Genomic DNA, 866 nt, shown 5'->3' with positions numbered 1-866 from the left:
GGTCCTTTCAAATTTAAATTCTGTGAAATAAATAAGCTTAAGACTTACTCAACAAATAGGTCAGCTGAAAGTCAGGCTACCACATAACACCCAAAGGTAACAGACAGTAATTGAGCAAAGCACAATTTCTAGCCTTGAGGGAAGTATCCTTCACAAGTCTAGAACTTGCAAGTATAAAACATTTTATAGTGAATGTAAAATAAGCTTAATCTGTATCAAATACTTCCAAAGTACCTTTAATTTTTGTACAAAAGTTAGGATCGGCAACAGTGGCCTCCCTTGATAGCATGCTCTTTTTTTCTGTTAATAACAGCCCGGGTAAATTAGTACAGCCTGTCTGCGCTCCATAGTGAGGAAGAAAGCATTTTCCATTTAGCAATAAAGTTTTGCTATTGGTAATGGAAGGCTCAGACTGCAGACCAGCAGGCACGAAGCCTGGGGTACCTCTTTACTTACTGTAAAAGCAAGGGTGTCGGAAATTCTCAAAGTGATGGTGTGAAGGGTACAGGCTGAAACAGACGCAGCGTTAAGTATGTGCGGTTCCTCATTTGCCTTGAGAAAAGGGCAGGGATTTAGGGAACAGCTAAGGATCTCTGGTCATAACCTCACAGTCATGTCGAGGGGAAGTGACCTCTGCTGTAAAGGAGCTACGTTCCTTTCCTGTTAAGTCACTGTCACTCATTCCCAGGAGATTTTTACAAGGGTGTTAGATTAAATCCCATGGACAAGAAAGAACCCGAACTGCAACAGACAGCAGTTCTACATTACCCTTAACAAAGGCAAAGGTGATGCTGATTTGGGAATAGTTTTTATGACACCTGATCTTTAAGAATGGTAGCATAACAAATGAGACAAGATCTTCCACA

Source organism: Falco cherrug, chromosome 12, assembly GCF_023634085.1.
Source record: "Falco cherrug isolate bFalChe1 chromosome 12, bFalChe1.pri, whole genome shotgun sequence".
NCBI lineage: Eukaryota > Metazoa > Chordata > Aves > Falconiformes > Falconidae > Falco > Falco cherrug.
Note: the sequence above shows the minus strand (reverse complement) of the source record.